General features: G+C 40.1%; 1 protein-coding gene and 1 pseudogene across 1 annotated transcript in view; both read right to left on the minus strand.

Annotated features, from left to right (window-relative positions):
- PPM1E (protein phosphatase, Mg2+/Mn2+ dependent 1E) overlaps nt 1-23,469 on the minus strand; it is a 224,028-nt gene that overhangs the window by 129,183 nt on the left and 71,376 nt on the right. The window lies entirely within an intron of this gene.
- Nucleotides 15,951-16,048, minus strand: LOC112129753 (U6 spliceosomal RNA; annotated as a pseudogene).

A 23,469-nucleotide genomic window follows, 5' to 3' on the forward strand; every position in this document is an offset into this window, starting at 1 on the left:
AGATGGCCAAACAGGAACAGCTCCAGTCCGCAGCTCCCAGCATGAGCGACACAGAAGACGGGTGATTTCTGCATTTCCAACTGAGGTACCGGGTTCATCTCACTGGGGCTTGTCAGACAGTGGGTGCAGCCCACAGAGCAGGCTGGGGCATCGCCTCACCCGGGAAGCGCAAGGGGTCGAGGAATTCCCTTTCCTAGCAAAGGGAAGCCGTGACAGACGGTACCTGGAAAATCAGGTCACTCCCACCCTAATACCGCGCTTTTCCAATGGCCTTAGCAAACAGCACACCAGGAGATTATATCCCACGCCTGGTTTGGAGGGTCCCACACCCACGGAGCCTAGCTCACTGCTAGCACAACAGTCTGAGATCGAACTGCAAGGCAGCAGCTAGGCTGGGGGAGGGGCAACCACCATTGCTGAGGCTTGAGTAGGTAAACAAAGTGGCCGGGAAGCTCGAACTGGGTGGAGCCCACCGCAGCCCAAGGAGGCCTGCCTGCCTCTGTAGACTCCACCTCTGGGGGCAGGGCATAGCTAAACAAAAGGCAGCAGAAACTTCGCAGACTTAAACATCCCTGTCTGACAGCTTTGAAGAGAGTAGTGGTTCTCCCAGCACAGAGTTTGAGATCTGAGAAAGGACATATTGCCTCCTCAAGTGGGTCCCTGACCCCCGAGTAGCCTAACTGGGAGACATCTCCCAGTAGGGGCTGACTGACATCTCATACAGCCAGGTGCCCTCTGAGACAAAACTTCCAGAGGAAGGATCAGGCAGCAATATCTGCCATTCTGCAATATTTGCTGTTCTGCAGCATCTGCTGGTGATACCCAGGCAAACAGTGTCTGGAGTGGACCTCCAGCAAACTCCAACAGACCTGCAGCTGAGGGTCCTGACTGTTAGAAGGAAAACTAACAAACACAAAGGACATCTACACCAAAACCCCATCTGTACATAACCATCATCAAAGACCAAAGGTAGAAAAAACCACAAAGATGGGGAGAAACCAGAGCAGAAAAGCTGCAAATTCTAAAAATCAGAGCGCCTCTTCTCCTCCAAAGGAACGCAGCTCCTCACCAGCAATGGAACAAAGCTGGACGGAGAATGACTTAGACGAGTTGAGAGAAGAAGGCTTCAGACGATCGGTAATAACAAACTTCTCTGAGCTACAGGAGGGTGTTCGAACCCATCTCAAAGAAGCCAAAAACCTTCAAAAAAGATTAGACGAATGGCTAACTAGAATAAACATTGTAGAGAAGTCCTTAAATGACCTGATAGAGCTGAAAACCATGGCATGAGAACTACGTGACGCATGCACAAGCTTCGGTAGCCGATTTGATCAAGTGGAAGAAAGGGTATCAGTGATTGAAGATCAAATGAATGAAATGATGCAAGAAGAGAAGTTTAGAGAAAAAAGTAAAAAGAAACGAACAAAGCCTCCAAGAAATATGTGACTATGTGAAAAGACCAAATCTCTGTCTGACTGGTGTACCTGAAAGTGACGGGGAGAATGGAACCAAGTTGGAAAACACTCTTCAGGATATTATCCAGGAGAACTTCCCCAACCTAGCAAGGCAGGCCAAGATTCAAATTCAGGAAATACACAGAACGCCACAAAGATACTCCTCCAGAAGAGCAACTCCAAGACACATAATTGTCAGATTCACCAAAGTTGAAATGAAGGAAAAAATGTTAAAGGCAGCCAGAGAGAAAGGTCGGGTTACTCACAAAGGGAAGCCCATCAGACTAACAGCGGATCTCTCGGCAGAAACTCTACAAGCCAGAAGAGAGTGGGGGCCAATATTCAACATTCTTAAAGAAAAGAATTTTCAACCCAGAATTTCATATCCAGCCAAACTAAGCTTCATAAGTGAAGGAGAAATAAAATCCTTTACAAACAAACGAATGCTGAGAGATTTTGTCACCACCAGGCCTGCCTTACAAGAGCTCCTGAAGGAAGCACTAAACATGGAAAGGAACGACCAGTACCAGCCACTGCAAAAACATGCCAAATTGTAAAGACCATCAATGCGAGGAAGAAACTACATCAACTAATGAGCAAAATAACCAGCTAATATCATAATGACAGGATCAAATTCACACATAACAATATTAACCTTAAATGTAAATGGGCTAAATGCTCCAATTAAAAGACACAGACTGGCAAATTGGATAAAGAGTCAAGACCCATCAGTGTGCTGTATTCAGGAGACCCATCTCACGTGCAGAGACACACATAGACTCAAAATAAAGGGATGGAGGAAGATCTACCAAGCAAATGGAAAACAAAAAAAAGCAGGGGTTGCAATCCTAGTCTCTGATAAAACAGACTTTAAACCAACAAAGATCAAAAGAGACAAAGAAGGCCATTACATAATGGTAAAGGGATCAATTCAATAAGAAGAGCTAACTAACCTAAATATATATGCACCCAATACAGAAGCACCCAGATTCATAAAGAAAGTCCTTAGAGACCTACAAAGAGACTTAGACTCCCACACAATAATAATGGGAGACTTTAACACCCCATTATCAACATTAGACAGATCAACAAGACAGGAAGTTAACAAGGATATCCAGGAATTGAACTCAGCTCTGCACCAAGCAGACCTAATAGACATCTACAGAACTCTCCACCCCAAATCAACAGAATATACATTGTTCTCAGCACCACATCACACTTATTCCAAAATTGACCACATAGTTGGAAGTAAAGCACTCCTCAGCAAATGTAAAAGAAGAGAAATTATAACAAACTGTCTCTCAGACCACAGTGCAATCAAACTAGAACTCAGGATTAAGAAACTCACTGAAAACCGCTCAACTACATGGAAACTGAACAACCTGCTCCTGAATGACTACTGGGTACATAATGAAATGAAGGCAGAAATAAAGATGTTCTTTGAAACCAATGAGAACAAAGACACAACATACCAGAATATCTGGGATACATTTAAAGCAGTGTGTAGAGGGAAATTTATAGCACTAAATGCCCACAAGAAAAAGCAGGTAAGATATAAAATTGACACCCTAACATCACAATTAAAAGAACTAGAGAAGCAAGAGCAAACACATTCAAAAGCTAGCAGAAGGCAAGAAATAACTAAGATCAGAGCAGAACTGAAGGAGATAGAGACACAAGAAACCCTTCAAAAAAATCAATGAATCTGGGAGCTGGTTTTTTGAAAAGATCAACAAAATTGATAGACTGCTAGCAAGACTAATGAAGAAAAGAGAGAAGAATCAAATAGATGCAATAAAAAATAATAAAGGGGATATCACCACCAATCCCACAGAAATACAAACTACCATCAGAGAATACTATAAACACCTCTACGCAAATAAACTAGAAAATCTAGAAGAAATGGATAAATGCCTGGACACATACACCCTCCCAAGACTAAACCAGGAAGAAGCTGATATCTCTGAATAGACCAATAACAGGTTTTGAAATTGAGGCAATAATTAATAGCCTACCAACCAAAAAAAGTCCAGGACCAGAAGGATTCACAGCCGAACTCTACCAGAGGTACAAAGAGGAGCTGGTACCATTCCAATCGATAGAAAAAGAGGGAATCCTCCCTAATTCATTTTATGAGGCCAACATTGTCCTGACAGCAAAGCCTAGCAGAGACACAACAAAAGAAGGGAATTTTAGACCAATATCCCTGATGAACATCAATGCAAAAATCCTCAATAAAATACTGGCAAACTGAATCCAGCAGCACATCAAAAAGCTTATCCACCATGATCAAGTTGGCTTCATCCATGGGATGCAAGGCTGGTTCAACATGAGCAAATCAATAAACGTAATCCATCACATAAACAGAACCAAAGACAAAAACCACATGATTATCTCAATAGATGCAGAAAAGGCCTTCAACAAAATTCAACAGCCCTTCATGCTAAAAACTCTCAATAAACTAGGTATTGATGGGATGTATCTAAAAATAATAAGAGCTATTTATGACAAACCCACAGCCAATATCATACTAATGGGCAAAAACTGGAAGCATTCCCTTTGAAAACTGGCACAAAACAGGGATGCTCTCTCCCACCACTCCTATTCAACATAGTGTTAGAAGTTCTGGCCAGGGCAATTAGGCAGGAGAAGGAAATAAAGGGTATTCAATTAGGAAAAGAGGAAGTCTAATTGTCCCTGTTTGCAGACGACATGATTGTATATTTAGAAAACCCCATCGTCTCAGCCCCAAATCTCCTTAAGCTGATAAGCAACTTCAGCAAAGTCTCAGGATACAAAATCAATGTGCAAAAATCGCAAGCATTCCTATACATCAATAACAGACAAACAGCCAAATCATGAGTGAACTCCCATTCACGACTGCTTCAAAGAGAATAAAAAACCTGGGAATCCAACTTACAAGGGATGTGAAGGACCTCTTCAAGGAGAACTACAAACCACTGCTCAATGAAATAAGAGAGGACACAAACAAATGGAAGAACATTCCATGCTCGTGGATAGGAAGAATCAATACTGTGAAAATGGCCATACAGTCCAAGGTAATTTATAGATTCAATGCCATCCCCATTAAACTACCAATGACTTTCTTCACAGAATTGGAAAAAACTACTTTCAAGTTCATATGGAACCAAAAAAGAGCCCGCATTGCCAAGACAATCCTAAGCCAAAAGAACAAAGCTGGAGGCATCATGCTACCTGACTTCAAACCATACTACAAGGCTACAGTAACCAAAACAGCATGGTACTGGTACCAAAACAGAGATACAGACCAATGGAACAGAATAGAGCCCTCAGAAATAATACCACACATCTACAACCATCTGATCATTGACAAATCTGACAAAAACAAGAAATGGGGAAAGGATTCCCTATTCAATAAATGGTGCTGGGAAAACTGGCTAGCCATATGTAGAAAGCTGAAACTGGATGCCTTCCTTACACCTTATACAAAAATGAATTCAAGATGGATTAAAGACTTAAATGTTAGACCTAAAATCACAAAAAGCCTAGAAGAAAATCTAGGCAATTCCATGCAGGCCATAGGCATGGGCAAGGACTTCATGACTAAAACACCAAAAGCAATGGCAACAAAAGCCAAAATTGAAAAATGGGATCTAATTAAACTAAAGAGCTTCTGCACAGCAAAAGAAACTACCATCAGAGTGAACAGGCAACCTACAGAATGGGAGAAAATTTTTACAATCTACCCACCTGACAAAGGGCTAATATCCAGAATCTACAAAGAACTTAAACAAATTTACAAGAAAAAATCAAACAACCCCATCAAAAAGTGGGCAAAGGATATGAACAGACACTTCTCAAAAGAAGACATTTATGCAGCCACCAGACACATGAAAAAATGCTCATCATCACTGGTCATTAGAGAAATGCAAATCAAAACCACAATGAGATACCATCTCATACCAGTTACAATGGCGATCATTAAAAAGTCAGGAAACAACAGGTGCTGGAGAGGATGTGGAGAAACAGGAACACTTTTACACTGTTGGTGGGAGGTAAACTAGTTCAACCATTGTAGAAGACAGTGTGGTGATTCCTCAAGGATCTAGAACTAGAAATACCATTTGACCCAGCAATCCCATTACTGGGCATATACCCAAAGGATTATAAATCATGCTGCTATAAAGACACATGCACAGGTATGTTTATTGTGGCACTATTCACAATAGCAAAGACTTGGAACCAACCCAAATGTCCATCAATGATAGACTGGATTAAGAAAATGTGGCACATATACACCATGGAATACTATGCAGCCATAAAAAAGGATGAGTTCATGTCCTTTGTAGTGATATGTATGAAGCTGGAAACCATCATTCTGAGCAAACTATCGCAGGGACAGAAAACCAAACACCACATGTTCTCACTCACAGGTGGGAATTGAACAATGAGAACACTTGAACACAGGGTGGGGAACATCATACACCAGGGTCTGTCATAGGGTGGGGGAAACAGGGAGGGATAGCATTAGGAGATATACCTAATGTAAATGACAAGTTAATGGGTGCAGCACACCAACAGGGTACACGTATACATATGTAACAAATCTGCACATTGTGCACATGTACCCTAGAATTTAAAGTATAATAATAATAAAAAAGAAAGAAAATGTAAAATAGTACAACCACTGTGGAAAACGGTTTCCTCAAAGAGTTTAAAATAGAATTACCAAATGACCCAGCAATTCTAAGGGTATATACTCAAAAGAATTGGGTCCCAAAGAGATACTTATACATTTATAATCATAACATTTGTAATCATAGCAGCATTATTCACAGTAGCTAAAACATGGAAGCAACCCAGGTATCAACTGACTGATGAATGGATAAGCAAAATGTGGTACATATATACAACAGAATATTACTCAGCCTTAAAAAGGAAATAAATTTTGGCTGGGCACGGTGGCTCATGCGTATAATACCAACACTTTGGGAGGCCGAGGTCGGCAGATCACCTGAGGTCAGGAGTTCGAGACCAGCCTGGCCAACATGGTGAGACTCCATCTCTACTAAAAATACAAAAATTAGCTGGGTGTGATGGCGCATGTCTGTGGTCCCAGCTACTTGGGAGGCTGAGGCAGCAGAATCTCTTGAACGTGGGAGGAGTAGGTTGCAGTGAGCCAAGATCACGTCACTGCACTCCAGCCTAGCGACAGAGCGAGACTCTGTCTCAAAAACAAACAAACAAAAATAAATAAATTCTAATATATGCCACAATATGAGTGAACCTTGATGAGGACATCATGTTACCTGAAATAAATTGGCCACAAAAAGATAAATACTGTATGATTCCACTTAAATTATTCATTGTAGTCCAAATCATAGTCAAAAAGCAGAATGATGGTTGCCAGGGGCTAAGAGGAGGAAGGAATGAGAAGTTACTGTTTAATGGATAGAAAGTTTCAATTTTGCAAAATGAAAAGAGTTCTGGAGATAGATGGTGGTGATAGTTGTACAATAATATTAACGTACTTAATACCAATAAATTGTATACTTAAAAATGGGTAAGACAGAACATTTTGTTATGTGTATTTTACCATAATAAAAGAAACTGAAAAAAAAAACCATGAACCATGAACAGAATTGTAGAAGAATGAATCTGTAAAAGTAAATCCACTTGCTAGGTTGCTATATGTTACCCCTGGTTCCTTCCTGAAAATACTAATTAATGATGATTACAACAATATGCCCAAATATTTACAATGTCAGAAATTTTCAGCAAATGTAGACTTGGTCACACATTTCGCATAAGTGATTAGCAACACTGTTAAGACTGGGCATTCAGACACAGGCAAAGCTTACTATAATGCAGGAAAGTGACTATGCCACTCCCAGACTGCAATACTATATGCAATATATATGAGAAGCCAGTGCCGTTATCTAATGAAAATAACACTCAATAATACTTGAATAAAAGGTTATTGATAGAAATATTTTAACTTTAAAAATTTGGTCTCTATGTCTCTTTAGTCTTTTAGTTCAAACCAAATTTTCTGTAAGATCTTGTGATGTTCTTTGCTAGAAGACTGCTAGATTTCTTATTAGAGTACAAATACAATAGAAATCATGTTTTTGCAAAAGTCTACTACTCTAAAGATTGATTGCTGATATCTTTTTCCATGCAGTTTTATAAAATATATTGCCTCTATAAAAGACTCTAGGTAGAAGTAAGACTCAACAGTGAAACAAATTCCATTAACACATTTTCATGGAAATAATTAGTTTAGTGACAACCTTCCAAAGCCCCATGTGGGGAGGTGGTAAACTGTCTTTGAACGCCCACCTCGGCTATTTACACTTGCCGTTAATGAGGGAAACAGTCACTATTTCTTTACAAACTCAATAAGAGGCTGCAGGATGTACTCATAAAATCCAGCAGTCATACAATGTATATTATATTATTCTAGATAGTTTTTAATCTCTTCTGAAAAGTTATCCCTTTATATCACTTTTTAATCTGTAAGCATTATGTTCTCATTTTTATTATAATTTTATTGTCTTCCTTTTACTGTTACCCTTATTATCCACTTTCATACCCATTTGAAATATAAATTACAATTAGCTATAATTCTTTTTTTATACCAGAAACATTGGTAACTTTTAAAATCAACTCATCATATTAGACAATCTTCACAATAAATTCAGATAATAATTCAATACATTTGTAAATATTAATCATGTTTGCTTTTAACCTTTGTAATAAGTGAAATTCTCTAACATCCCAGGACCTACAGTCCTTCAGTAAAATGACAGTTGAAATACATTTCTCAAAAAATAGTATTATAATTCTTAAGAATTTAATTCCCAAAATAATGTATCTCTGTATTTAACTCTATATGACGTATAGAAAGGTATGTGACAAAACTATAATGCTCTGCCTAAAGACTTGCAAAGCATACTCTGCACCCTCCTTTGAAGGTCAGATATTAATTTACATTGTATGCTTAGAGGATCCCATTTATAATAAATCACTTTTTCATATGCCATTTCCCCTACAATCTTCATTGTTTCACAATGTTTTGTTTTGTTTTGAGACAGGGTCTAGCTCTGTGCCCAGGCTGGAGTGTATTGGCATGCTCATGGATGGCTCAGTGCACCCTCAACCTCCAGGGCTCAGTTGATCCTACCATCTCAGCCTCCTGAGCAGTTGTGACTCTGGGCACACACCACCATGCCCAGCTAATTTTTGCATATATATATATTTTAGACACAGGGTTTCACCACGTTGCCCAGGCTTGTCTCAAATTCCTGGGCGCAAGCAATCCACTTGCCTCGGCCTCCCAAAGTGCTAGGATTACAGGTGTGAGCCACTGTGCCCGGCCTTGTTCTACAGTTTTATTTTTATTTTTATTCTTTTTAGACAGGGTCTTGCTCTGTCACCCAGGCTAAGTGGCGCGATCTCCGCTCACTGCAACCTCTACCTCCCGGGTTCAAGCAATTCTCCTGCCTCAGCCTTCCAAGTATAGCTGGGACTACAGATGTGCACGACCACGCCCAGCTAGTTTTTTATTTTAATTTTTATTTAATTAATTTTTTTTTTTTTGAGAGGGAGTCTCACTCTGTCGCCCAGGCTGGAGTGCCGTGGTGCAATCACGGCTCACTGAAAGCTCCGCCTCTCAGGTTCATGCCATTCTCCTGCCTCCCAGGTTCACGCCTCCCAGGTTCTCCGCCTCCCAGGTTCACGCCATTCTCCAGCCTGGGACTACAGGCGCCGCCACCAGGCCCGACTAAATTTTTTTGTATTTTTAGTAGAGACAAGGTTTCACCATGTAGCCAGGATGGTCTAGATCTCCTGACCTCATGATCTGCCTGCCTCGGTATCCCAAAGTTTTAGGATTACAGGCATGAGCCACCCAGCACCTGGCCTGTTCTACAGTTTTTAAAATTATAATTCTTTTTAAAATCAAAACATTCTAAACTTCTTTTTTTTTTTTTTTTTTGAGACAGAGATTTTGCTCTTGTTGCCCAGGCTGGAGTGCAAAGGCACGATCTTGGCTCACTGCAACCTCCACCTCCCAGGTTCAAGAGATTCTTCTGCCTCATCCTCCCGAGTAGCTGGGATTACAGGTGTGCACCACCACACCTGGCTAATTTTGTATTTTTAGTAGAGACAGGGTTTCACCATGTTGATCAGGCTGTTCTCAAACTCTTGACCTCAAGTGATCCACCTGCCTTGGCCTCCCAAAGTGCTGGGATTACAGGCATGAGCCACTGAGCCCAGCCAACAGTTTTTGATTTACAAATTGAGTAGATAGTGTAGCATTTTCATATACCCCCCAACATACACACACATTTTCCATTTTCCCCTATTATTAACAGCTTATGTTAGTGTGGCTCACTTATTACAGTTAATGAGTGAATACTGAAAAGTTATTATTAACTGGTCCATAGTTTGATTTCCTTAGTTTTTACTTAATGTCCTTTTTCTGTTCCAGGATCCCATTCAGGATGCCACTATATTATGTTTACTTGTCGCATCTCCTTAGGTGTCTCTTAGCTGTGATTGTTTCTCAGACTTTCTCTTTTTGAGGATCTTGACGGTTTAAAGAGTTCTGGTCAGGTATACTACAGGATGGCCCTCTATTAGAATTTGTTTTTCTCAGGCCAGGCACTGTGGCTCACGCCTGTAGTCCCAGTACTTTGGGAGGCCAAGGTGGGTGGATCACTTAAGGTCAGGAGTTTGAGACCAGCCTACCCAACATAGGGAAACCCCGTCTCTATTAAAAATACAAACATTGGCCAGGCACAGCAGCTCATGCCTATAATCTCAGCACTTTGGCAGGCCAAGGAGGGCAGATCATGAGGTCAGGAGTTCAAGACCAGCCTGGCCAATATGGTGAAATCCCATCTTTACTAAGAAATACAAAAATTAGCCAGGCGTGGTGGCACACACCTGTAGTCCTAGCTACTCAGGAGGCTGAGGCAGGAGAATCACTTGAACCCAGGAGGCAGAGGCTGCAGTGAGCCGAGGTCATGCCACTGCACTCCAGCCTGGGCAACAGAGTAAGACTCTGTCTCAAAACAAAAAACAAACAAAAAAACCCACAAAAATTAGCTGGTCACGGTGGTGTGCACCTGTAATCCCAGCTACTCGGGAGGCTGAGGCAGGAGAATTGCTTGAATCTGGGAGGTGGAGGCTGCAGTGAGTCAAGATTGCACCACTGCACTGCACTCCAGTCTGGGAGACAGAGCAGGACTCCGCCTCAAAAAAAAAAAAAGTATTTGTTTTTCTCATGGTTAGATTGGTGTTACAGACTTTTGTGACAAAGATCACAGAGATAAAGTGCCATTTTTCATCATAGCGTATTGAGGGTATATATGATATCAACATGATTTATAACTGTTTATATTGACCATAATCACTTGGCTTGAAGGTGTGTTTGTCACGTCTCTCCCATGAAGTTATTCCTTTCCTCCCACTCCCCATTTTTCATAAGGGACTCTTTGGAAGGAAGTCACTATGCACAGCCCACACTTAAGGAGTGGGGAATTATGCTCCCTGTCCTTAGGATGGAGTATCTAGATAATATAATTAGCATTATTCCATATGGAAAGATTTGTCTATTCACTTCCATTTATTAATTTATCCAATTATGTATATATCAGTATGAACTCATTTTGGAGTCCTGATAAGTTAGCAACAACAAGGGGGGTGCCCCAGGGTGGGGGAGAACAATTGTTCTGAGAAACAGCTAACTACAAACATCCCGTTTGCACAATATCCTGTTCTCAAATACCTCGTTCTACATGTAGTCCCTCCAGGTCCATCCTATAAAACTTCCCTCCAGCCCTGCCTCTTTGCAGACAGCTTCTTCTCTGCTGTGCTGCCCAATGCTTCCTTGCAACATACTTTCTCTCTAACACACTTACCTTCTTTAACTCACAGCTGTTTCAGCAAATTATTTTACCACTGATGACGCTGGCCCAGATCAGCTGCAACCCACCACAATCATGAACATTTATGCTATACTTTAGGTTATAATACAATAGTATGGTATTCATTCATTTATTTTGCTCAAATATTTCTAAATTTTCCCATTGGGTGCTCTTTCATTTGGCTTCTTTTACATACCTCTCACAGTGATCTTTTTTTTTTTTTTTCTTTAGCACTTTCTTACTTTCTGCCTCTACAAGATGCCCTAGGCTGGTTCTGTACATTTTCTACCCTATCCCTGGAATCAGCCATTTCTCCAAGGAGTACTGGTTACTCTTACTGAAGAATAATATTAGAAACCAAGATCTGAGCACTAGGTATACTTGTTACTACTGAATTGGTCGGGCTTTTGCCCTTGGCTCCAGGGAGGTATTCTCTAAGCCTCTGTAATGCCTGACTGAAAAGTAGGTCCTTGTTAACCTGGGAGCTTTAGGCCATGCCAGATAGCCTATGCTAACAATGTAATTAATGGTGGAGGTTTTGAGCCATGTGGTATCTGTAACAAAAAACAGCCATGTGAGTGGTCAATCATGTCTATATGACCAAGCCCCAACAAAAACTCTGGACACCAAGGCTTGAGTGATCTTACCTGGCTGGCAATACTTCTAGCATGTTGTCACAAATTGTTGCTGGGGGAAGTTACCACTGTCCATTAGTCCAGCAGGAGAAAAAACTGGAAGCTTCACATGAGGAATTCTCCTGTACTCTGTCCCATGTGCTTCTTCCCTTGGCTGGTTTTAATATGTATCCTTTTATTGTAATAAACCATAACTGTAAATATAACAGCTTTCAGTGAGTTCTGTGAGTACCTCTAGGGAATTATTCAACATGAGGGTGATCTTGGGGACCCCTAAACTTACAATTGGAGTCAGAAGTGGTGGTGGTGCTGTAAACTTCTAAACTTTATAGTATGTATACTAACTTGTACACATACCCATCTATCAAAATTTCCACATGCAACTATCTAACTATATATGAGCTCTTCTAGTATCTTCAACGTTAATCCATTACCACAGGGGTCATTCTAGCTTCCTCCCTTGTTGATTTGTAAAATTTTCACTCCAACAGTGAGAAACCTGGCTCCCACTATCTGCTATCTACTTTCTTCTTATTCAATGTTAGTGTACATAAAATTTCCACTCCGACAGTAAGAAACCTGGCTCCCACTATCTGCTACCTATTTTCTTATTGTTCAATGTCAGTGTACAAGTATAGCAACAATGCATTTATTAACCTATAAACCCATGCAGAAAAACTTTATCAACTTGACTAAGTACTCTTGTACAGTTCCTTTAGCCTTCAGTTTTACAGACTCCAGTCATTTTCAAAGTTAAGGTAGCAATTTTCTCCCCATCCCTTCGGTGAGGTTGTTTCATATATTTGTAATATAGTTAGATGCTCTTGTCACAGTCTGCTTTCTTTCCAAATCCCATGACCTCCTGAATTATATTATTTTTTCCTTAAAAAAAATTTTTTTTTTAGAGACAAGGTCTTGCCATGTTGCTGGACTTGAACTCAACTCCCAAGCTGGACTTGAACTCTTGGCCTCAAGTGATCTTCTTACCTCAGCCTCCCAAGTAGCTGGGATTACAGGCAGAAGCCACCATGCCTACCTCTGAAAGCTATTGTTAAATTTGTACACATTGAGGTTAACTTTTTGTGCTGTAAAATTCTACAGACTTTAACAAATGCATAATGTCATGTATCCACCATTACAGTGCATATAGAATAGTTTCGCCACCCTAAAATACCACTCTGCTTCACCTATTCATCCCTCCCTCACTACTGTCCACAACCCCTGACAACCACTGATCTTTTTACTGCCACCATAATTTTCCTCCTCCAGAATGTTATATAATTGGAATTGTTACAGTATATAGGTTTCTCAATTACTTAACAATATGCATCTATGTTTTCTCCATGTCTTTTCCTGGTTTAACATCTCCTTTCTTTTGATCACTTAATAACATTCCATTGTATGAATGTACCACAATAGTTTGGTTATCCATTCGCCTATCAAGAGACATTCTGTTGCATCCAGTTTGGGGGCAGTTATGAATAAAGCTGCTGTAAACATTCCTTTGCAGGTTTCTGTGTGGACGTAACTTTACAACTCAACTGGGTATGTCTATTGCACCTAGAAATGCGATTAATTGCTAGATCATATGGTAAGAATATGTTTATCTTTCTTGTAAGCCACTGCCAAACTGTTTTCCAAAGTGGCTATATCATTTTGCATTTCCACCAGCAAAGATGAGAGTTTCTTTTGTTTTTCATCCTCACCGGCATTTCATCCTCACCAGCTTTTCAGTTTTTAAATTTAGCCATTCTAACAGACTTTAATGGTATCTCATTGTTTTAACCTGCAATTCCCTACAGACAAATGATGAGCGTCTTTTTAGGTGTTTATTTGCTGTCTCTACATCTTCCTTATTGAGGTATCTGGTTCAGATCTTCTGCTCCTTTTTTAATTGGGTTGTTCACTTTCTCATTGTTGAATTGTAAGTGTTTTTTGTATATTTTGGGTACAAGTCCTTTATCAGATATGTGTTTTGCAAAGATTTTCTCCCAGTTTGTGACTTACCTTTTAACTCCCTTTACTGTGTCTTTCTCAGAACACAAGTTTAAAGTCAATTTTATCAATGTTTTTCCTCCATGCTATTTGAGTTGTATCTAAAACTCATGGCCAAACTCAAGGTCACTAGATTTCTCCTATGTTATCTTCTAGAACTCTTATAAGTTATGCATTTTACATTTATGTATATGATCTATTTTAAGTTAATTTTTGTGATAGGTGTAAGATCTATGTTTACATTCCAGAGGACTTTCTTAATTGAAAGGCTTCAAAGATTTATCAACACGTTATTGTCAGTGATCATCACCTTCTCTGGGACAGCCTAAGAGCCCTGGCTGGACATGAGACAAGAGTCAAGACTAACTTCTCAAATGCTGCCAACTTTTATAAACAGCAGACTACATTGTCAAAATTGGCAAATGCGTAGCATGTATAATTTATAAAAGCCTCATGGGCCAGTTGTGGTGGCTCATGCCTGTAATCCCAACATTCTGGGAAGCCGAGGCAGGTGGATCACCTGAGGTCAGGAGATCGAGACCATCCTGGCTAACACGGTGAAACCCCATCTCTACTAAAAATACAAAAAATTGGCCGGGAGTGGTGGCGGGCACCTGTAATCCCAGCTACTCAGGAGGCTGAGGCAAGAGAATCACTTGAACCTGGGAGGCAGAGGTTGCAGTGAGCGGAGATTGTACCACTGCACTCTAGTCTAGATGACTGTGCGAGACTCTGTCTTAAAAAAAAAAATTTAAAAAACCTCATGATTTTAATAGAATTTCTGATGGCCTTTTAAAACAATTTCTTAACATAAATTAAAAGTCCAATAAATTTTTCTGAGTAATCTTAAATAAAAATAAAATCAGTTTGTAACTATTAGGGATAATGAGAGATTGTGTGTATGTGTGTGTGTGTGTGTGTGTGTGTGTGTGTGTGTGTTTATTCTCATTCTCTGACAGCTGTATATCCTAGGAATTCTTTTTTTTTTTTTTTTTTTAATTTTTTTAAGAGACAGGGTTTTACTCTGTTACCCAGGCTGGAGTGCAGTGGGACCATCATGGCCCACTGTAACCTCCAACTCCTGGGCTCAAGTGATCCTCCCATCTCAGCCTCTGGAGTAGCTAAGACTACAGGCATGCGCCAACAAACCCAGTTGATCTTAAATTTTTTTGTGGCCGGGCACGGTGGCTCACGCCTTGTAATCCCAGCACTTTAGGAGGCCAAGGCAGGCAGATCACAAGGTCAGGAGCTCAAGACCAGCCTGACCAATATGGTGAAACCCCGTCTCTATTAAAAATACAAAAATTAGCTGGGTGTGGTGGCGTGCGCCTGTAATCCCAGCTACTCAGGAGGCTGAGGCAAAAGAATCGCTTGAACCCGGGTGGCAGAGGTTCCAGTGAGCCAAGATCGCACCACTGCACTCCCAGCCTGGGCGACAGAGCGAGACTCCATCTCAAGAAAAAAAAAATTTTTTTTTTGTAAAGATAGGATCTTACTCTGTCGCCCAGGCTGGTCTTGAACTCCTGGGCTCATTAAATCCTCATGCCTTGGCCTCCCAAAGTGCGGGTGTGAGCCACCATGCCAGGCCCCCTGGGAATTCTTTGATTTAGATAAGAGGAAGGCAGATGATGAAATACATTAATCTTAATATTCTATATAGTTCATTTTTTCCTGAAAGAATTTTAATCTGGGTAACATAAAAGATAAAGTTAGTAGTCTTGTCACTTTTGAGCAACAATATATACCCAAAATTTAAAAAACAGTTGCCGTTAGAGTATATCAGGATGGTTTTGCTCTGGGCAGCATAGTATAGTGGTTAGCATCATGTTAGAGATTCTAAAGCCACACCTGGGTTTGAATCCTAGCTCTACTGTTTACCATTTTTGTAACCTTAGGCAATTAATTACTTGACTTTTCTAAGTCTCAGTTTCCCCATTTGGTTTTTTTTTTAAATTATAATATGTAACATTTGAGTGTGATCCTTGTGCAGGGACCATGCTAATCTTCTCTGTATCATTTTTCATATATGTGCTGCTGAAGCGAGCGCCCCATTTCTTTTTGTTTTGTTTTGTTGTTTGAGACGGGGTCTTGTTCTGTCACCCAGGCTGGAGTACAGTGGCATGATCATAGCTCACTGCAGCCTCAAAATCCTGGGCTCAAGCAATCCTCCTGCCTCAGCCTCCTGAGTAGCTGGGACTGCAGGCATGCACCACCATGCACGGCTAATTTTTTAAAATTTTTTGTAGAGATAGAGGTCTCACTATATTGCCTGAGCTAGTCTTGAACTCCTGGGCTCAAGCAATTCTCCTACCTCAGCCTCCTAAATGCTGGGATTACAGGTGCGAGCCACTGCACTCAGTCAAAAATATATGTTTTAATAAAATATAAAGCTACAGTGGGAAGGCCCAACAATATCACAGGTAATAAAATTTCCCAGAACATTTACAATAACACTAAAAAAAATTAAAATTCGGGTATAACTATAACAAAACATGCACAGGATCTGTGTGCTAAAAACTACAAAATACTGATGAATTTTATTTTATTTGAGACAGCGTCTTGCTCTGTCACCAAGGCTAAAGTACAGTGGCACAAATGATTGTGGCTTACTATACCCTTGACCTCCCAGACTCAATCAATCACCTCGCCTCAGCCTCCCCAGCAGCTGGGACTACAGGCACATGCCACCACAGTTGGCGAATTTTTCTATTTTTTGTAGAGATGAGGTCTCACTATGTTGCTGAGGCTGGTCTCGAACTCCTGTGCTCAAGTGATCCTCCCACCTCAGCCTCTCAAAGTGCTGAGATTATAGGCATGAGTCACTGCATCAGGCCAAAAAAAGGTTTTAATGACCTAAATAACTGGAGAGATGTGGCATTCTCATGGATTCGGAGGCTTTACAGAGTAAAGACGTCAATTCTCTCAAAATTGATCTGCAGTTGGTTTAATGCAATTCCTATAAAAATCCTAACAGATTTTTATACATGAACAAGCTGATTCTAAAATTTATACGGAAAGGCAAAGGAACTAGAATAGCTAAAAGAATTTTGAAAAAAAGAATAAAATAAGGGCAATCACATTAGCTTTTTAAAGACTTACTATATAGACACAACAGTTAAACGGTCGTATTGGGAGACACAGACACACAGATCAATAGAACAAAAAAGAGTAAAAGATAAACTCACACTTGTATAGACAACTAATTTTTGACAAAGGCATAAAAGCAATTTAATGAAGCAAGGATAGTCGTTTTAACAAGCGGTGATGGGACAACTGGTCTCCTGTAGGAGACAAAATGGACCTTGACCTAAACCTCACAATTTATACCAAAATTAACAAACTTCAAATGCATAATTTTATTAGATGTTGAACTATAAGACTCTTAGGGAAAAAACAAGAGAAACTCTGTGTGACCTAAATTTAGGGAAAATGTTCTTAGATATGACACCAAAAGTATAACCCATAAAAGAAAAAATTAATAAATTAGACTTCATCATAATTAAAACTTTTCCTCTGTGAAAGATATTAAGAAAATGAGAAAAGAAGCCACAGATTGGGAGAAAATATTTGCAAATCACACATATTTGACAAATAATTTATATCTAGAATAAATAAGGAAATCCCTAACCTCAACTGTAAATAAGTAAGCAGTCCAATTAAAAAGTGGGCAAACAAGTCAACAATGCAATCCCATTTACAATAGCCATACCCCACACCCCATCAAAAAATAAAAATAAAACAAATAAACAAAAAACCCTACATCTAAGCAAGGAGGGGAAATATCTCTACAAGAACCACAAAACACTTCCAAATAGGCAAAAGACATGAACAGACACTTCACAAAAGAAGACATACCTGTGGCCAATAAATATGAAAAAATGCTCCACATCACTAATCATCAGAGAAATGCAAATCAAAATCACAATGAGATGTCATCTCACATCAGTCAGATGTCAGAATGGCTATTATTAAAAAGTCAAAAACAACAGATGTTGGAAAGGCTGTGGAGAAAAGGGAACACTTATACACTGTTGGTGAGAATGCAAATTAGCTTAGCCACTATGGAAAGCAGTTTGAAGATTTCTCAAAGAACTTAAAACAGAACTACCATTTGACCCAGGAATCCAATTACTCATACTGGGTATATATCCAAAAGAAAACAAGTAATTCTATCAAAAAGACATATGCACTCGCATGTTCACTGCAGCACTATTCACAACAGCAAAGACACGGAATCAACCTAGATGCCCATCAAATGTGGCCTGGATAAAGACAATGTGGTACATATACACCACAGAATACTATCCAGCCATAAAAAAAGAACAAAATCATGTCCTTTGCAGCAACACGGGTGCAACTGGAGGCCTTTATCCTAAGTGAATTAATGCAAGAACAGAAAGCCAAATACCACATGTTCTCACTTATAAGTGGGAGCTAAACACGGGGTACTCATAGACATAAAGACAGCAACAATAGAAACTAAAGACTTCTGCGGGGGTGCGGTGAGGTTGAAACTGTTGAAAAACTATTGGGTTTCAAAAGGTCACATACTAGATGATTCCACTTATATAACATTCTCAAAGTAACAAAAGTATGGTGATGAAAAACAGATCAGTGGTTGCCAGGGGTTAGGATTGGGGTGTGACTGTAAACGGCTAGCACATGGGAGTTTCTTTGGGAGTTCTATATCCCAAATATGATAATGGTCATATGAATTTATACATGTGATAAAATCCTGTAGAACTACATACATCCCCCAAACATTTTTTTTTAAGGATTGTATATAATAACTGGTGAAATCTTGTGAGGCTGAGGTAGGTGAATCACTTGAGGCTGGGAGTTCAAGATCAGCCTGACCAACATGATGAAACCCCATCTCTACTAAAAGAAAAAAATACGAAAATTAGCCATAGCCAGGAGTAGTGATGCATGCCTGTGATCCCAGCTACTCAGATGGCTGAGGAAGGAGAATCGCTTGGACCCAGGAGGCGAGGGTGCAGTGAGCTAAGACCACACCACTGCACTCCAGCCTGGTAACAGAGCGAGGCTCCATCTCAAAAAACAAACAAACAAACAAACAAAAACCTGGTGAAATCCAAATAAGGTTAGTAGTTTAGTTAATAAATAGTATTGTATCAATGTCAGTTTTCTGATTTTGATAATTATACTATGGTTATATAAGATGTCTTTGGGGGAAGCTGGGTGAAGAGTACTTCTGAACTCTTTGTACTATTTTTGCAACTTCTGCATGAGTCTAAAAATATTTCAAAATTCAAGTTTAAAATTTCATGTTATTATGCAGAACATCTTAATTCTCAACCTACACTCCAGATTATTTTTAAAAAGGAGCACCAATTGTTCTAATTAAAAAAAAAAACAAATCATTGTATGTTTCAGGTCTCTCTCTCTTATATAGAAGTAGTGGAAGCTTCACATTTTTTCTTTAATTTCAAGCAGATAAAGTTCTGAGAAACTCTCCCCTTTGCAGAACATACCAGGAGTGTTGAGTTTATTATTTTTTTATCACAACAATATTTCAAAAGAAAATGATAATAATTTATTCTAGTCTGTGCTGGTTAGATTCTACCTGGAATATTGCTCTCAATTCTAGGTATCATTCTTTAAGAACAGTTAATTCAGAAGTGAGTGACCAGGATAGTGAAGAAATTTGAAACAATATTTTCTGAGGATCAAATAGAGGAACTAGGTTATCTCTACGCTAGAGAAGAAAAAATACTAAAGTTCTAATACTGTCTTTAAGTCTATGAAAGGTTACCATGTGGAAGACAACAGATTTATTTGGAATACTCTAAGGTGTAGAATTAGGATCGATAGTCCTACAGAGACAAAGACTTTCTTCACCCAAGATAAGCAGCCACTAAAAAACAGTGCTTACCAAAGAGGAAATGAGCTGCCTTGGAACACAGTGCCTATCACAGAAACAATAAAAGCACTGGCAATAACGTTGGACTTTCAGGACTTCTGATTCAAAACAGCAGACTGCACACATGCATTTATCTCAGAAACCTCCTGAAATGTGAAATTAAAATAACAGAAAGACACGGAAGAAATTATAGTGACAAAAAAGATTAACAAATATTTGAAAGCAAGAAAGGGAATGAAGGAGTAGCAACCTTAACATACCAGAACAGAGAAAGCTGAGTCCAAACTGTCCAATAGGGGGATGACATCAAGAATCTAGCTGGTTCTCATCAAAGAACTCCAGGAATCTAAGGAACTGGAGATACTAGCTATCTCAGACAGCACGTATAAGGAGAAGTGTTGGAAACGTTGCAATTCATTGAAATTATACAGAAGAAATACCTAAGATACTCTTCTTCTAAACTCCCATGCAACCAAACAAGTGCACCTTCCTCACATGGCAGGAGAGAAAATGTTTATTTTCTGATTAATTGAAACAGAATATTCAAAGACACAAGGTACATACTGAGAGACTGAAGTAAATCACCTTACTAAAATTAAGAATACTATGTGAAAAATTACATATAAACAGCTGTATTCCCTTACTCAGTTCCCAAAATGCTGGCTAAAGAGAAGAGTCTAAAACCTTTAAGATAAAGTAAGTCTGCAGTGGCTCACGCCTGTAATCCTAGCACTTTGGGAGACCGAGGAGGGGGATCACAAGGTCAGGAGATCAAGACCATCCTGGCTAACATGGTGAAACCCCGTCTCTACTAAAAATACAAAAATTAGCTGGGCGTGGTGGCACGTGCCTGTAATCCCAGCTACTTGGGAGGCTGAGGCAGGAGAATCACTTGAACCCAGGAAGCGGAGGTTGCAGTGAGCTGAGATTGTGCCACCGCACTCCAGCCTGGGTGACAAGAGTGAGACTCCATCTCAAAAAAAAGAAAAAAAAAAAAGATAAAGTCACATACATGTCAGGTGCGGTGGCTCACGCCTGTAATCCAAGCACTTTGGGAGGCCAAGGCGGGTGGATCACTTGAGGATAAGAGTTTGAGACCAGCCTGGCCAACATGGTGAAACTGTCTCTACTAAAAATACAAAAATCAGCCAAGCATGGTGGCACATGCCTATAGTCCTAGGTACTTGGAAGGCTGAGGCAGGAGTATTGCTTGAACCCAGAGGCAGAGGTTGCAGTGAGCCAAGATCGTGCCACTGCACTCCAGCCTGGGCGACACAGTGAGACTCCATCTCAAAAAATAATAATAAAAAATTAAATAAAATAAAGTAAACCACATACAAATAGGATCAGGAATCAGAATGCTATCATCTTTCTCAATAATAAGGCTGAAGGCTGGGCGCGGTGGTTCATGCCTGTAATCCCAGCACTTTGGGAGACCGAGGTGGGCGGATCACGAGGTCAGGAGATTGAGACCATCCTGGCTAACATGGTGAAATCCCGTCTCTACTAAAAATACAAAAATCAGCCGGGCATGGTGGTGGACGCCTGTAGTCCCAGCTACTTGGGAGGCTGAGGCAGGAGAATGGCGTGAACCTGGGAGGCGGAGCTTGCAGTGAGCCGAGACTGCGCCATTGTGCTACAACCTGGATGACAGAGCGAGACTCCATCTCAAATAATAATAATAATAATAATTACAACAGTGAAAGCTGAGGGACAATAGACTAATGCCTTCAAAATTCTGTGGGAAAACAATTTTCTAACATAATTTTTTTTGTTGTTTGTTTTGTTTTTTGTTTTTTTAGAGCGACAGTGTCTTGCTCTGATTTCCAGGCTGGAGTGCAGTGGTCCAATCAAAGTTCATTGCAGCCTCAAACTCCTGGGCTCAAGTGATCCTCCTGCCTTAGCCTCCCAAGTAGCTGGGACTACAGGCATGGGCCACCATGCCTGGCTAATTTTTCTTCTAGAGACAGGGTCTTACTATGTTGACCAGGCTGTCCTCAAACTCCAGGTCTTAAGCAATTCACCTGCCTTGGCCTCCCAAGGTACTGGGATTATAGGTATGACCCACCACCTTGGCCTTTAACCTGAAATTCTGTACCCAACTAGGCTAACAATCAAGTGGAGGAGTGGAATAAAGATATTTCAGGTTAACAAAATTAACTGAAATATCTGAAAAAAATTAACTTCCATGAATCTTTTGTTTTTTTAAGCTCACTAATCCTGCTTTATAACCATGAATCTTTTATAAAAAGACTAGTAAAGGATGTCCACCAGCAAAATGAGAAAAGAAACCCAGAAAGAAATGAAAACCACAAAACTGAGGCTCTGATGAAAACGAAGCATCAGGAACCACAAGGATCATGGTAGAGCCCCAGAATGTCAGCTGTACAGAAGGTATAGAGCACGTACAGTCTGGACTGGAACAGGTAGATGCAAAGTTCCAAGATGAAAGCCTTATAAAAAATGATTACCCAGGATGTTTAACTATACTGATAGTGGTTTTTATGTTTCTACTTCAGAGTTCAGAAAATAAAAGACAATAGGTACATAGAAAACTAAACAAATGAAAAACAGTAAATTATTAACTCTAGGAAAAACAAAAGGTTATACAAGAAAGAAAATGTAAACACAGGCCAGGCACAGTGGCTCACGCCTGTAATCTCAGCACTTTGGAAGGCCGAGGCGGGCGGATCACCTGAGGTCGGGAGTTCGAGACCAGCCTGACCAACATGGAGAAACCCCGTCTCTACTGAATATACAAAATTAGCCAGGCATGGTGGCGCATGCCTGTAATCCCAGCTACTCAGGAGACTGAGGCAGGAGAATCGCTTGAACCCAGGAGGCGGAGGTTGCAGTGAGCTGAGATTGCACCATTGCACTCCAGCCTGGGCAACTAGAGTGAAACTCCGTCTCAAAAAAAAAAAAAAGAAAAAAGAAAAGAAAATGTAAACACAGTATATAGTGGCTCAGTTGTAAACAATATATACATAATTCAAACAATGTAAACATTATTTTGCCTAAAGTTGTGGTATGATTATACTGGGAGTTAGTGGGGGAAAGTAAGTGGTAGCAGGAGTTGTATAAGATTGTTAAATCTTTATCTTCTAGAATAAAAAACAAAGAGTTACTGTCTATAGTTTAAAAAACAAGAAACAGCAAATGAAACATTCTTTAGAGACAGGTGAATCCTAGAAGAAACAAAGAATTAAAAATAGGCCAGGCACAGTGGCTCATGCCTGTAATCCCAGCACTTTGGGAGGCCAAGACAGGAGGATCACCAGAGGTCAGGAGGTCGAGACCAGCCTGACCAACATGGAGAAACCCTGTCTCTATTAAAAATACAAAATTAGCCAGGCGTAGTGGTGCATGCCGGTAATCCCAGCTACTCGGGAGGCTGAGGCAGGAGAATCACTTGAACCCAAGAGGCAGAGGTTGCAGTGAGGTGAGATCGCGGCATTGCACTCCAGCCTGGGAAACAAGAGTGAAACCCCGTCTCAAAAAAACAAACAAACCAAAAAAAAGAATTAAAAATAGTTGCTTCCTCTGCCATTGTGGTCCAATGTATGGAAAGAGAAAAGAGAGGA

The sequence above is a fragment of the Pongo abelii genome, chromosome 19 (genome assembly GCF_028885655.2).
Source record: "Pongo abelii isolate AG06213 chromosome 19, NHGRI_mPonAbe1-v2.0_pri, whole genome shotgun sequence".
NCBI lineage: Eukaryota > Metazoa > Chordata > Mammalia > Primates > Hominidae > Pongo > Pongo abelii.